This window comes from Camelina sativa, chromosome 12 (genome assembly GCF_030686135.1).
Source record: "Camelina sativa cultivar CO46 ecotype springtype chromosome 12, ASM3068613v1".
In the NCBI taxonomy this organism is placed as follows: Eukaryota; Viridiplantae; Streptophyta; class Magnoliopsida; order Brassicales; family Brassicaceae; genus Camelina; species Camelina sativa.
In genome coordinates, this window is record NC_141891.1 from 31,494,082 (window position 1) to 31,505,427 (window position 11,346).

Below are 11,346 nucleotides of genomic sequence, written 5' to 3' on the forward strand. Positions count from 1 at the left end.
ACAGTGTTTGGACATGGTTATCGCTTGTTTTTGGACGTTGGAAGCACGTCCAAGGTGACTAAACCGGTCCGCATATCAAGTGGGACCCACATCGAATGATCCATTCAGTTTTCAAAAAAGTATATATGCGATTGCATGGGATATACTAACGGATGCGATCATACCAGCACTAATGCACCGGATCCCATCAGAACTCCGCAGTTAAGGGTGCTTGGGCGAGAGTAGTACTAGGATGGGTGACCTCCCGGGAAGTCCTCGTGTTGCATCCCTCCCTCCCCCCCCCCCCCTTTTTTTTTTTTTGGTTGTTTCCCAAGACTATAGTACATAGAGAAGGTCGTAACTTTCAGACCGTGAGGAACCACGCAACCCATAATACCTTTTTGAAAAGCCCCAAGAGAGCTTCTGGTAAGGCAATGGGTCTTCGTACCATTGGACCATTCTCGAGGGCAGATTTTGACGTTTGAAGGCAGTTGAGATGTTTTTTTGTGATCCCGACACAATTAGTTACGGCTCCAAAACAGTGTTTGGACATGGTTATCGCTTGTTTTTGGACGTTGGAAGCACGTCCAAGGTGACTAAACCGGTCCGCATATCAAGTGGGACCCACATCGAATGATCCATTCAGTTTTCAAAAAAGTATATATGCGATTGCATGGGATATACTAACGGATGCGATCATACCAGCACTAATGCACCGGATCCCATCAGAACTCCGCAGTTAAGCGTGCTTGGGCGAGAGTAGTACTAGGATGGGTGACCTCCCGGGAAGTCCTCGTGTTGCATCCCTCCCTCCCCCCCCCCCTTTTTTTTTTTTTTGGTTGTTTCGCAAGACTATAGTACATAGAGAACGTCGTAACTTTCAGACCGTGAGGAACCACGCAACCCATAATACCTTTTTGAAAAGCCCCAAGAGAGCTTCTGGTAAGGCAATGGGTCTTCGTACCATTGGACCATTCTCGAGGGCAGATTTTGACGTTTGAAGGCAGTTGAGATGTTTTTTTGTGATCCCGACACAATTAGTTACGGCTCCAAAACAGTGTTTGGACATGGTTATCACTTGTTTTTGGACGTTGGAAGCACGTCCAAGGTGACTAAACCGGTCCGCATATCAAGTGGGACCCACATCGAATGATCCATTCAGTTTTCAAAAAAGTATATATGCGATTGCATGGGATATACTAACGGATGCGATCATACCAGCACTAATGCACCGGATCCCATCAGAACTCCGCAGTTAAGCGTGCTTGGGCGAGAGTAGTACTAGGATGGGTGACCTCCCGGGAAGTCCTCGTGTTGCATCCCTCCCTCCCCCCCCCCCCCCCCTTTTTTTTTTTTTTGGTTGTTTCGCAAGACTATAGTACATAGAGAAGGTCGTAACTTTCAGACCGTGAGGAACCACGCAACCCATAATACCTTTTTGAAAAGCCCCAAGAGAGCTTCTGGTAAGGCAATGGGTCTTCGTACCATTGGACCATTCTCGAGGGCAGATTTTGACGTTTGAAGGCAGTTGAGATGTTTTTTTGTGATCCCGACACAATTAGTTACGGCTCCAAAACAGTGTTTGGACATGGTTATCACTTGTTTTTGGACGTTGGAAGCACGTCCAAGGTGACTAAACCGGTCCGCATATCAAGTGGGACCCACATCGAATGATCCATTCAGTTTTCAAAAAAGTATATATGCGATTGCATGGGATATACTAACGGATGCGATCATACCAGCACTAATGCACCGGATCCCATCAGAACTCCGCAGTTAAGGGTGCTTGGGCGAGAGTAGTACTAGGATGGGTGACCTCCCGGGAAGTCCTCGTGTTGCATCCCTCCCTCCCCCCCCCCCCTTTTTTTTTTTTTGGTTGTTTCCCAAGACTATAGTACATAGAGAACGTCGTAACTTTCAGACCGTGAGGAACCACGCAACCCATAATACCTTTTTGAAAAGCCCCAAGAGAGCTTCTGGTAAGGCAATGGGTCTTCGTACCATTGGACCATTCTCGAGGGCAGATTTTGACGTTTGAAGGCAGTTGAGATGTTTTTTTGTGATCCCGACACAATTAGTTACGGCTCCAAAACAGTGTTTGGACATGGTTATCGCTTGTTTTTGGACGTTGGAAGCACGTCCAAGGTGACTAAACCGGTCCGCATATCAAGTGGGACCCACATCGAATGATCCATTCAGTTTTCAAAAAAGTATATATGCGATTGCATGGGATATACTAACGGATGCGATCATACCAGCACTAATGCACCGGATCCCATCAGAACTCCGCAGTTAAGCGTGCTTGGGCGAGAGTAGTACTAGGATGGGTGACCTCCCGGGAAGTCCTCGTGTTGCATCCCTCCCTCCCCCCCCCCCTTTTTTTTTTTTTTGGTTGTTTCGCAAGACTATAGTACATAGAGAACGTCGTAACTTTCAGACCGTGAGGAACCACGCAACCCATAATACCTTTTTGAAAAGCCCCAAGAGAGCTTCTGGTAAGGCAATGGGTCTTCGTACCATTGGACCATTCTCGAGGGCAGATTTTGACGTTTGAAGGCAGTTGAGATGTTTTTTTGTGATCCCGACACAATTAGTTACGGCTCCAAAACAGTGTTTGGACATGGTTATCACTTGTTTTTGGACGTTGGAAGCACGTCCAAGGTGACTAAACCGGTCCGCATATCAAGTGGGACCCACATCGAATGATCCATTCAGTTTTCAAAAAAGTATATATGCGATTGCATGGGATATACTAACGGATGCGATCATACCAGCACTAATGCACCGGATCCCATCAGAACTCCGCAGTTAAGCGTGCTTGGGCGAGAGTAGTACTAGGATGGGTGACCTCCCGGGAAGTCCTCGTGTTGCATCCCTCCCTCCCCCCCCCCCCCCCCCTTTTTTTTTTTTTTGGTTGTTTCGCAAGACTATAGTACATAGAGAAGGTCGTAACTTTCAGACCGTGAGGAACCACGCAACCCATAATACCTTTTTGAAAAGCCCCAAGAGAGCTTCTGGTAAGGCAATGGGTCTTCGTACCATTGGACCATTCTCGAGGGCAGATTTTGACGTTTGAAGGCAGTTGAGATGTTTTTTTGTGATCCCGACACAATTAGTTACGGCTCCAAAACAGTGTTTGGACATGGTTATCACTTGTTTTTGGACGTTGGAAGCACGTCCAAGGTGACTAAACCGGTCCGCATATCAAGTGGGACCCACATCGAATGATCCATTCAGTTTTCAAAAAAGTATATATGCGATTGCATGGGATATACTAACGGATGCGATCATACCAGCACTAATGCACCGGATCCCATCAGAACTCCGCAGTTAAGCGTGCTTGGGCGAGAGTAGTAGTAGGATGGGTGACCTCCCGGGAAGTCCTCGTGTTGCATCCCTCCCTCCCCCCCCCCCCTTTTTTTTTTTTTTGGTTGTTTCGCAAGACTATAGTACATAGAGAACGTCGTAACTTTCAGACCGTGAGGAACCACGCAACCCATAATACCTTTTTGAAAAGCCCCAAGAGAGCTTCTGGTAAGGCAATGGGTCTTCGTCCCATTGGACCATTCTCGAGGGCAGATTTTGACGTTTGAAGGCAGTTGAGATGTTTTTTTGTGATCCCGACACAATTAGTTACGGCTCCAAAACAGTGTTTGGACATGGTTATCGCTTGTTTTTGGACGTTGGAAGCACGTCCAAGGTGACTAAACCGGTCCGCATATCAAGTGGGACCCACATCGAATGATCCATTCAGTTTTCAAAAAAGTATATATGCGATTGCATGGGATATACTAACGGATGCGATCATACCAGCACTAATGCACCGGATCCCATCAGAACTCCGCAGTTAAGGGTGCTTGGGCGAGAGTAGTACTAGGATGGGTGACCTCCCGGGAAGTCCTCGTGTTGCATCCCTCCCTCCCCCCCCCCCTTTTTTTTTTTTTGGTTGTTTCCCAAGACTATAGTACATAGAGAACGTCGTAACTTTCAGACCGTGAGGAACCACGCAACCCATAATACCTTTTTGAAAAGCCCCAAGAGAGCTTCTGGTAAGGCAATGGGTCTTCGTACCATTGGACCATTCTCGAGGGCAGATTTTGACGTTTGAAGGCAGTTGAGATGTTTTTTTGTGATCCCGACACAATTAGTTACGGCTCCAAAACAGTGTTTGGACATGGTTATCGCTTGTTTTTGGACGTTGGAAGCACGTCCAAGGTGACTAAACCGGTCCGCATATCAAGTGGGACCCACATCGAATGATCCATTCAGTTTTCAAAAAAGTATATATGCGATTGCATGGGATATACTAACGGATGCGATCATACCAGCACTAATGCACCGGATCCCATCAGAACTCCGCAGTTAAGCGTGCTTGGGCGAGAGTAGTACTAGGATGGGTGACCTCCCGGGAAGTCCTCGTGTTGCATCCCTCCCTCCCCCCCCCCCTTTTTTTTTTTTTTGGTTGTTTCGCAAGACTATAGTACATAGAGAACGTCGTAACTTTCAGACCGTGAGGAACCACGCAACCCATAATACCTTTTTGAAAAGCCCCAAGAGAGCTTCTGGTAAGGCAATGGGTCTTCGTACCATTGGACCATTCTCGAGGGCAGATTTTGACGTTTGAAGGCAGTTGAGATGTTTTTTTGTGATCCCGACACAATTAGTTACGGCTCCAAAACAGTGTTTGGACATGGTTATCACTTGTTTTTGGACGTTGGAAGCACGTCCAAGGTGACTAAACCGGTCCGCATATCAAGTGGGACCCACATCGAATGATCCATTCAGTTTTCAAAAAAGTATATATGCGATTGCATGGGATATACTAACGGATGCGATCATACCAGCACTAATGCACCGGATCCCATCAGAACTCCGCAGTTAAGGGTGCTTGGGCGAGAGTAGTACTAGGATGGGTGACCTCCCGGGAAGTCCTCGTGTTGCATCCCTCCCTCCCCCCCCCCCTTTTTTTTTTTTTGGTTGTTTCCCAAGACTATAGTACATAGAGAACGTCGTAACTTTCAGACCGTGAGGAACCACGCAACCCATAATACCTTTTTGAAAAGCCCCAAGAGAGCTTCTGGTAAGGCAATGGGTCTTCGTACCATTGGACCATTCTCGAGGGCAGATTTTGACGTTTGAAGGCAGTTGAGATGTTTTTTTGTGATCCCGACACAATTAGTTACGGCTCCAAAACAGTGTTTGGACATGGTTATCGCTTGTTTTTGGACGTTGGAAGCACGTCCAAGGTGACTAAACCGGTCCGCATATCAAGTGGGACCCACATCGAATGATCCATTCAGTTTTCAAAAAAGTATATATGCGATTGCATGGGATATACTAACGGATGCGATCATACCAGCACTAATGCACCGGATCCCATCAGAACTCCGCAGTTAAGCGTGCTTGGGCGAGAGTAGTACTAGGATGGGTGACCTCCCGGGAAGTCCTCGTGTTGCATCCCTCCCTCCCCCCCCCCCTTTTTTTTTTTTTTGGTTGTTTCGCAAGACTATAGTACATAGAGAACGTCGTAACTTTCAGACCGTGAGGAACCACGCAACCCATAATACCTTTTTGAAAAGCCCCAAGAGAGCTTCTGGTAAGGCAATGGGTCTTCGTACCATTGGACCATTCTCGAGGGCAGATTTTGACGTTTGAAGGCAGTTGAGATGTTTTTTTGTGATCCCGACACAATTAGTTACGGCTCCAAAACAGTGTTTGGACATGGTTATCACTTGTTTTTGGACGTTGGAAGCACGTCCAAGGTGACTAAACCGGTCCGCATATCAAGTGGGACCCACATCGAATGATCCATTCAGTTTTCAAAAAAGTATATATGCGATTGCATGGGATATACTAACGGATGCGATCATACCAGCACTAATGCACCGGATCCCATCAGAACTCCGCAGTTAAGCGTGCTTGGGCGAGAGTAGTACTAGGATGGGTGACCTCCCGGGAAGTCCTCGTGTTGCATCCCTCCCTCCCCCCCCCCCTTTTTTTTTTTTTTGGTTGTTTCGCAAGACTATAGTACATAGAGAACGTCGTAACTTTCAGACCGTGAGGAACCACGCAACCCATAATACCTTTTTGAAAAGCCCCAAGAGAGCTTCTGGTAAGGCAATGGGTCTTCGTACCATTGGACCATTCTCGAGGGCAGATTTTGACGTTTGAAGGCAGTTGAGATGTTTTTTTGTGATCCCGACACAATTAGTTACGGCTCCAAAACAGTGTTTGGACATGGTTATCACTTGTTTTTGGACGTTGGAAGCACGTCCAAGGTGACTAAACCGGTCCGCATATCAAGTGGGACCCACATCGAATGATCCATTCAGTTTTCAAAAAAGTATATATGCGATTGCATGGGATATACTAACGGATGCGATCATACCAGCACTAATGCACCGGATCCCATCAGAACTCCGCAGTTAAGGGTGCTTGGGCGAGAGTAGTACTAGGATGGGTGACCTCCCGGGAAGTCCTCGTGTTGCATCCCTCCCTCCCCCCCCCCCTTTTTTTTTTTTTGGTTGTTTCCCAAGACTATAGTACATAGAGAACGTCGTAACTTTCAGACCGTGAGGAACCACGCAACCCATAATACCTTTTTGAAAAGCCCCAAGAGAGCTTCTGGTAAGGCAATGGGTCTTCGTACCATTGGACCATTCTCGAGGGCAGATTTTGACGTTTGAAGGCAGTTGAGATGTTTTTTTGTGATCCCGACACAATTAGTTACGGCTCCAAAACAGTGTTTGGACATGGTTATCGCTTGTTTTTGGACGTTGGAAGCACGTCCAAGGTGACTAAACCGGTCCGCATATCAAGTGGGACCCACATCGAATGATCCATTCAGTTTTCAAAAAAGTATATATGCGATTGCATGGGATATACTAACGGATGCGATCATACCAGCACTAATGCACCGGATCCCATCAGAACTCCGCAGTTAAGCGTGCTTGGGCGAGAGTAGTACTAGGATGGGTGACCTCCCGGGAAGTCCTCGTGTTGCATCCCTCCCTCCCCCCCCCCCCTTTTTTTTTTTTTTGGTTGTTTCGCAAGACTATAGTACATAGAGAACGTCGTAACTTTCAGACCGTGAGGAACCACGCAACCCATAATACCTTTTTGAAAAGCCCCAAGAGAGCTTCTGGTAAGGCAATGGGTCTTCGTACCATTGGACCATTCTCGAGGGCAGATTTTGACGTTTGAAGGCAGTTGAGATGTTTTTTTGTGATCCCGACACAATTAGTTACGGCTCCAAAACAGTGTTTGGACATGGTTATCACTTGTTTTTGGACGTTGGAAGCACGTCCAAGGTGACTAAACCGGTCCGCATATCAAGTGGGACCCACATCGAATGATCCATTCAGTTTTCAAAAAAGTATATATGCGATTGCATGGGATATACTAACGGATGCGATCATACCAGCACTAATGCACCGGATCCCATCAGAACTCCGCAGTTAAGGGTGCTTGGGCGAGAGTAGTACTAGGATGGGTGACCTCCCGGGAAGTCCTCGTGTTGCATCCCTCCCTCCCCCCCCCCCTTTTTTTTTTTTTGGTTGTTTCCCAAGACTATAGTACATAGAGAACGTCGTAACTTTCAGACCGTGAGGAACCACGCAACCCATAATACCTTTTTGAAAAGCCCCAAGAGAGCTTCTGGTAAGGCAATGGGTCTTCGTACCATTGGACCATTCTCGAGGGCAGATTTTGACGTTTGAAGGCAGTTGAGATGTTTTTTTGTGATCCCGACACAATTAGTTACGGCTCCAAAACAGTGTTTGGACATGGTTATCGCTTGTTTTTGGACGTTGGAAGCACGTCCAAGGTGACTAAACCGGTCCGCATATCAAGTGGGACCCACATCGAATGATCCATTCAGTTTTCAAAAAAGTATATATGCGATTGCATGGGATATACTAACGGATGCGATCATACCAGCACTAATGCACCGGATCCCATCAGAACTCCGCAGTTAAGCGTGCTTGGGCGAGAGTAGTACTAGGATGGGTGACCTCCCGGGAAGTCCTCGTGTTGCATCCCTCCCTCCCCCCCCCCCTTTTTTTTTTTTTTGGTTGTTTCGCAAGACTATAGTACATAGAGAACGTCGTAACTTTCAGACCGTGAGGAACCACGCAACCCATAATACCTTTTTGAAAAGCCCCAAGAGAGCTTCTGGTAAGGCAATGGGTCTTCGTACCATTGGACCATTCTCGAGGGCAGATTTTGACGTTTGAAGGCAGTTGAGATGTTTTTTTGTGATCCCGACACAATTAGTTACGGCTCCAAAACAGTGTTTGGACATGGTTATCACTTGTTTTTGGACGTTGGAAGCACGTCCAAGGTGACTAAACCGGTCCGCATATCAAGTGGGACCCACATCGAATGATCCATTCAGTTTTCAAAAAAGTATATATGCGATTGCATGGGATATACTAACGGATGCGATCATACCAGCACTAATGCACCGGATCCCATCAGAACTCCGCAGTTAAGCGTGCTTGGGCGAGAGTAGTACTAGGATGGGTGACCTCCCGGGAAGTCCTCGTGTTGCATCCTTCCCTCCCCCCCCCCCCCCCCCTTTTTTTTTTTTTTGGTTGTTTCGCAAGACTATAGTACATAGAGAAGGTCGTAACTTTCAGACCGTGAGGAACCACGCAACCCATAATACCTTTTTGAAAAGCCCCAAGAGAGCTTCTGGTAAGGCAATGGGTCTTCGTACCATTGGACCATTCTCGAGGGCAGATTTTGACGTTTGAAGGCAGTTGAGATGTTTTTTTGTGATCCCGACACAATTAGTTACGGCTCCAAAACAGTGTTTGGACATGGTTATCACTTGTTTTTGGACGTTGGAAGCACGTCCAAGGTGACTAAACCGGTCCGCATATCAAGTGGGACCCACATCGAATGATCCATTCAGTTTTCAAAAAAGTATATATGCGATTGCATGGGATATACTAACGGATGCGATCATACCAGCACTAATGCACCGGATCCCATCAGAACTCCGCAGTTAAGCGTGCTTGGGCGAGAGTAGTAGTAGGATGGGTGACCTCCCGGGAAGTCCTCGTGTTGCATCCCTCCCTCCCCCCCCCCCCCTTTTTTTTTTTTTTGGTTGTTTCGCAAGACTATAGTACATAGAGAACGTCGTAACTTTCAGACCGTGAGGAACCACGCAACCCATAATACCTTTTTGAAAAGCCCCAAGAGAGCTTCTGGTAAGGCAATGGGTCTTCGTCCCATTGGACCATTCTCGAGGGCAGATTTTGACGTTTGAAGGCAGTTGAGATGTTTTTTTGTGATCCCGACACAATTAGTTACGGCTCCAAAACAGTGTTTGGACATGGTTATCGCTTGTTTTTGGACGTTGGAAGCACGTCCAAGGTGACTAAACCGGTCCGCATATCAAGTGGGACCCACATCGAATGATCCATTCAGTTTTCAAAAAAGTATATATGCGATTGCATGGGATATACTAACGGATGCGATCATACCAGCACTAATGCACCGGATCCCATCAGAACTCCGCAGTTAAGGGTGCTTGGGCGAGAGTAGTACTAGGATGGGTGACCTCCCGGGAAGTCCTCGTGTTGCATCCCTCCCTCCCCCCCCCCCTTTTTTTTTTTTTGGTTGTTTCCCAAGACTATAGTACATAGAGAACGTCGTAACTTTCAGACCGTGAGGAACCACGCAACCCATAATACCTTTTTGAAAAGCCCCAAGAGAGCTTCTGGTAAGGCAATGGGTCTTCGTACCATTGGACCATTCTCGAGGGCAGATTTTGACGTTTGAAGGCAGTTGAGATGTTTTTTTGTGATCCCGACACAATTAGTTACGGCTCCAAAACAGTGTTTGGACATGGTTATCGCTTGTTTTTGGACGTTGGAAGCACGTCCAAGGTGACTAAACCGGTCCGCATATCAAGTGGGACCCACATCGAATGATCCATTCAGTTTTCAAAAAAGTATATATGCGATTGCATGGGATATACTAACGGATGCGATCATACCAGCACTAATGCACCGGATCCCATCAGAACTCCGCAGTTAAGCGTGCTTGGGCGAGAGTAGTACTAGGATGGGTGACCTCCCGGGAAGTCCTCGTGTTGCATCCCTCCCTCCCCCCCCCCTTTTTTTTTTTTTTGGTTGTTTCGCAAGACTATAGTACATAGAGAACGTCGTAACTTTCAGACCGTGAGGAACCACGCAACCCATAATACCTTTTTGAAAAGCCCCAAGAGAGCTTCTGGTAAGGCAATGGGTCTTCGTACCATTGGACCATTCTCGAGGGCAGATTTTGACGTTTGAAGGCAGTTGAGATGTTTTTTTGTGATCCCGACACAATTAGTTACGGCTCCAAAACAGTGTTTGGACATGGTTATCACTTGTTTTTGGACGTTGGAAGCACGTCCAAGGTGACTAAACCGGTCCGCATATCAAGTGGGACCCACATCGAATGATCCATTCAGTTTTCAAAAAAGTATATATGCGATTGCATGGGATATACTAACGGATGCGATCATACCAGCACTAATGCACCGGATCCCATCAGAACTCCGCAGTTAAGCGTGCTTGGGCGAGAGTAGTACTAGGATGGGTGACCTCCCGGGAAGTCCTCGTGTTGCATCCCTCCCTCCCCCCCCCCCCCCCCCCCTTTTTTTTTTTTTTGGTTGTTTCGCAAGACTATAGTACATAGAGAAGGTCGTAACTTTCAGACCGTGAGGAACCACGCAACCCATAATACCTTTTTGAAAAGCCCCAAGAGAGCTTCTGGTAAGGCAATGGGTCTTCGTACCATTGGACCATTCTCGAGGGCAGATTTTGACGTTTGAAGGCAGTTGAGATGTTTTTTTGTGATCCCGACACAATTAGTTACGGCTCCAAAACAGTGTTTGGACATGGTTATCACTTGTTTTTGGACGTTGGAAGCACGTCCAAGGTGACTAAACCGGTCCGCATATCAAGTGGGACCCACATCGAATGATCCATTCAGTTTTCAAAAAAGTATATATGCGATTGCATGGGATATACTAACGGATGCGATCATACCAGCACTAATGCACCGGATCCCATCAGAACTCCGCAGTTAAGCGTGCTTGGGCGAGAGTAGTACTAGGATGGGTGACCTCCCGGGAAGTCCTCGTGTTGCATCCCTCCCTCCCCCCCCCCCTTTTTTTTTTTTTTGGTTGTTTCGCAAGACTATAGTACATAGAGAACGTCGTAACTTTCAGACCGTGAGGAACCACGCAACCCATAATACCTTTTTGAAAAGCCCCAAGAGAGCTTCTGGTAAGGCAATGGGTCTTCGTACCATTGGACCATTCTCGAGGGCAGATTTTGACGTTTGAAGGCAGTTGAGATGTTTTTTTGT

The 11,346-nt window shown here is 47.0% G+C and overlaps 22 non-coding genes across 22 annotated transcripts; all 22 read left to right on the forward strand.

Annotated features, from left to right (window-relative positions):
* The first annotated feature begins 150 nt into the window (after nt 1–150).
* On the forward strand, nt 151–269 carry LOC147932125 (5S ribosomal RNA). The gene has a single exon (XR_015576684.1). It is a non-coding gene; the product is annotated as a 5S ribosomal RNA (ribosomal RNA).
* A 398-nt stretch (nt 270–667) lies between these two features.
* On the forward strand, nt 668–786 carry LOC147932126 (5S ribosomal RNA). The gene has a single exon (XR_015577272.1). It is a non-coding gene; the product is annotated as a 5S ribosomal RNA (ribosomal RNA).
* A 397-nt stretch (nt 787–1,183) lies between these two features.
* On the forward strand, nt 1,184–1,302 carry LOC147932127 (5S ribosomal RNA). The gene has a single exon (XR_015577283.1). It is a non-coding gene; the product is annotated as a 5S ribosomal RNA (ribosomal RNA).
* A 402-nt stretch (nt 1,303–1,704) lies between these two features.
* On the forward strand, nt 1,705–1,823 carry LOC147932128 (5S ribosomal RNA). The gene has a single exon (XR_015576685.1). It is a non-coding gene; the product is annotated as a 5S ribosomal RNA (ribosomal RNA).
* A 397-nt stretch (nt 1,824–2,220) lies between these two features.
* LOC147932129 (5S ribosomal RNA) lies at nt 2,221–2,339 on the forward strand. The gene has a single exon (XR_015577294.1). It is a non-coding gene; the product is annotated as a 5S ribosomal RNA (ribosomal RNA).
* Nucleotides 2,340–2,736: 397 nt separating this feature from the next.
* LOC147932130 (5S ribosomal RNA) lies at nt 2,737–2,855 on the forward strand. The gene has a single exon (XR_015577305.1). It is a non-coding gene; the product is annotated as a 5S ribosomal RNA (ribosomal RNA).
* Nucleotides 2,856–3,258: 403 nt separating this feature from the next.
* On the forward strand, nt 3,259–3,377 carry LOC147932131 (5S ribosomal RNA). The gene has a single exon (XR_015576992.1). It is a non-coding gene; the product is annotated as a 5S ribosomal RNA (ribosomal RNA).
* A 398-nt stretch (nt 3,378–3,775) lies between these two features.
* On the forward strand, nt 3,776–3,894 carry LOC147932132 (5S ribosomal RNA). Its single transcript, XR_015576686.1, has one exon. It is a non-coding gene; the product is annotated as a 5S ribosomal RNA (ribosomal RNA).
* A 396-nt stretch (nt 3,895–4,290) lies between these two features.
* Nucleotides 4,291–4,409, forward strand: LOC147932133 (5S ribosomal RNA). Its single transcript, XR_015577316.1, has one exon. It is a non-coding gene; the product is annotated as a 5S ribosomal RNA (ribosomal RNA).
* Nucleotides 4,410–4,806: 397 nt separating this feature from the next.
* Nucleotides 4,807–4,925, forward strand: LOC147932134 (5S ribosomal RNA). The gene has a single exon (XR_015576688.1). It is a non-coding gene; the product is annotated as a 5S ribosomal RNA (ribosomal RNA).
* Nucleotides 4,926–5,321: 396 nt separating this feature from the next.
* Nucleotides 5,322–5,440, forward strand: LOC147932135 (5S ribosomal RNA). The gene has a single exon (XR_015575638.1). It is a non-coding gene; the product is annotated as a 5S ribosomal RNA (ribosomal RNA).
* Nucleotides 5,441–5,837: 397 nt separating this feature from the next.
* LOC147932136 (5S ribosomal RNA) lies at nt 5,838–5,956 on the forward strand. The gene has a single exon (XR_015575649.1). It is a non-coding gene; the product is annotated as a 5S ribosomal RNA (ribosomal RNA).
* Nucleotides 5,957–6,353: 397 nt separating this feature from the next.
* On the forward strand, nt 6,354–6,472 carry LOC147932137 (5S ribosomal RNA). Its single transcript, XR_015576689.1, has one exon. It is a non-coding gene; the product is annotated as a 5S ribosomal RNA (ribosomal RNA).
* A 396-nt stretch (nt 6,473–6,868) lies between these two features.
* Nucleotides 6,869–6,987, forward strand: LOC147932138 (5S ribosomal RNA). The gene has a single exon (XR_015575660.1). It is a non-coding gene; the product is annotated as a 5S ribosomal RNA (ribosomal RNA).
* Nucleotides 6,988–7,385: 398 nt separating this feature from the next.
* LOC147932139 (5S ribosomal RNA) lies at nt 7,386–7,504 on the forward strand. The gene has a single exon (XR_015576690.1). It is a non-coding gene; the product is annotated as a 5S ribosomal RNA (ribosomal RNA).
* Nucleotides 7,505–7,900: 396 nt separating this feature from the next.
* Nucleotides 7,901–8,019, forward strand: LOC147932140 (5S ribosomal RNA). The gene has a single exon (XR_015575671.1). It is a non-coding gene; the product is annotated as a 5S ribosomal RNA (ribosomal RNA).
* A 397-nt stretch (nt 8,020–8,416) lies between these two features.
* LOC147932141 (5S ribosomal RNA) lies at nt 8,417–8,535 on the forward strand. Its single transcript, XR_015576454.1, has one exon. It is a non-coding gene; the product is annotated as a 5S ribosomal RNA (ribosomal RNA).
* A 403-nt stretch (nt 8,536–8,938) lies between these two features.
* LOC147932142 (5S ribosomal RNA) lies at nt 8,939–9,057 on the forward strand. The gene has a single exon (XR_015576994.1). It is a non-coding gene; the product is annotated as a 5S ribosomal RNA (ribosomal RNA).
* A 399-nt stretch (nt 9,058–9,456) lies between these two features.
* Nucleotides 9,457–9,575, forward strand: LOC147932143 (5S ribosomal RNA). Its single transcript, XR_015576692.1, has one exon. It is a non-coding gene; the product is annotated as a 5S ribosomal RNA (ribosomal RNA).
* Nucleotides 9,576–9,971: 396 nt separating this feature from the next.
* On the forward strand, nt 9,972–10,090 carry LOC147932144 (5S ribosomal RNA). The gene has a single exon (XR_015575682.1). It is a non-coding gene; the product is annotated as a 5S ribosomal RNA (ribosomal RNA).
* Nucleotides 10,091–10,486: 396 nt separating this feature from the next.
* LOC147932145 (5S ribosomal RNA) lies at nt 10,487–10,605 on the forward strand. The gene has a single exon (XR_015575694.1). It is a non-coding gene; the product is annotated as a 5S ribosomal RNA (ribosomal RNA).
* A 405-nt stretch (nt 10,606–11,010) lies between these two features.
* LOC147932146 (5S ribosomal RNA) lies at nt 11,011–11,129 on the forward strand. Its single transcript, XR_015575705.1, has one exon. It is a non-coding gene; the product is annotated as a 5S ribosomal RNA (ribosomal RNA).
* Nucleotides 11,130–11,346: the final 217 nt, after the last annotated feature.